Consider the following 1,810-nt stretch of genomic DNA (forward strand, 5'->3'; position numbering starts at 1 on the left):
AATACAAAAAAAAAAACAAACAGGAAAGTTAGGTCAAATTATTGGCATTTTAACCCCAAAATATCCGATGAATAAGTGAATAGTCAGAAACCATACCCATCACCCCCCGTAAACCTAAAGTTAGTCCCTTGCAAACAGCATTTTAGAGGCTCAAAATGATCATTACAGCAAAGTGACTTTATCAAACACCAAAATGGTTTAAACTCAGCCAGTGTTATGTGTGCTGAGCTAAAACATGGAGTGGTAGTAGCTGAGAGTCATCATCATTACTCTGAATGCTAGCAGATTGTCTCTAACTCTGTTCCTTTTCAGCATGAGATGATCTTAGTCCAAAACACTGATATGAAAAGTAAAGAGGGATATGCATTACTGAATGTTTACATGCATTCACCCAAAATTTGGTGCGTCAGAAAACTCCTTATAAAGCACGTAAATATGATGGCTAATGCTGATATTAGCACTTGGATGCAACCTGCAAATCCATGCATTAAAGCTAAGAAGTACAGAACTTCCTTCCTGCAAAACAAAACCCAAATTGAAAAGGCTTTAAATGTTTTTTATTCAGTGCAAGTTTCCTCTAAAAGAAGCTCCCACAGATTTTTGCCTCTACTTCAAACTCGGAGAGGGCTTCTCTCGAGACCAAACATCCTTTTTTCAACAACGTTAGGTGCTATGTAATTGTGGATGGGGGTCTAATGTGTGGTCCATTTGCTTCATTAATGGGGCAGACGCTAGTTGTTCAGCCAAGAAAATGCCTATTGTTCCTTTTACCTTTGTGTTTTTTTAATGTGCAGCATTAGTCGGGGCAGTTGTTAGTGCTGGACCGTAGTGCTTTGATGACGGTCAAATGACAAAGTCTTTATAGAATATGGTGGGATAGGCAGGACAAAGGTGGGCAATGTTCAGCTGGATGCAGCCAATTTCTGTGTGAGAGGCCTGCCTAAAAACCCTATTCATAGGCCGTCTGATGCTGGTGCGTAATTAAATGTGATTACTGGAGCAGAGGGCTTCACTCTGCCTCTCTGAGGGCCACACACAGGACTGGAGGGAACGTGCATGTGCTCATTAAGGAGGCGCTAACAGATGTACACAAGCAACAACCACAGGCGTGCCCAAAAATCAGACCTTCACCTTCCCCCCACCCAACCCATACACAGAGAAGTAAAAAATTACGTCTGCCTGATATTTTTTTTTTAGGCGCTAAGAAAAGCAGGAGGTTCTTTTATTTTATGTTTTTATTATCATTAGCCTTCAGCATCTACAATTATTCTTTAGTTAAATGAGTTACAACAACACTGAATTTCCCTCTGGGATCAATAAAGCATTTTTGAATTGAATTTGAATTTGAATTATTATTTCTAAGATTGAGGATGGTTTATGATTCATGATTTATTTTGAGTTTTGACGTTTTATGGCCCAGACTTCACCCAAGAAACAGAAATCAGAGTAAATCTTTAGCATAGTGATAATAAAGAAGCAAAAACATAAAGAGAAACTCAATTATTGTTCCCATCCTCACACACCTTGTCTCTCCGGACACAGACACAGTCCACCCCCTGGTGCTCATGGGAAATCCCGAGCACGCCAAGGCCCCACAAAGGCGTCCTTTCAGTCGCCCGCATGCTTGACCTGTGCGGGGTCAGTGCTCTGCTTTGTGCCCCGTGACCCCCGGGTGACCCGGGTGACCCGGGGTCATGCTAAGAGCCCCAGGTCGAATCTAGATGCCTGCGTCTAATTTCACCCCGACTGGGTTATCCGTCCAAATCTGCCCTAAAATTTACCCCCCCAACCCCTCTGCAGTCCCTAAAAC

This window comes from Austrofundulus limnaeus, unplaced genomic scaffold (assembly GCF_001266775.1).
Source record: "Austrofundulus limnaeus strain Quisiro unplaced genomic scaffold, Austrofundulus_limnaeus-1.0 Scaffold405, whole genome shotgun sequence".
In the NCBI taxonomy this organism is placed as follows: Eukaryota; Metazoa; Chordata; class Actinopteri; order Cyprinodontiformes; family Rivulidae; genus Austrofundulus; species Austrofundulus limnaeus.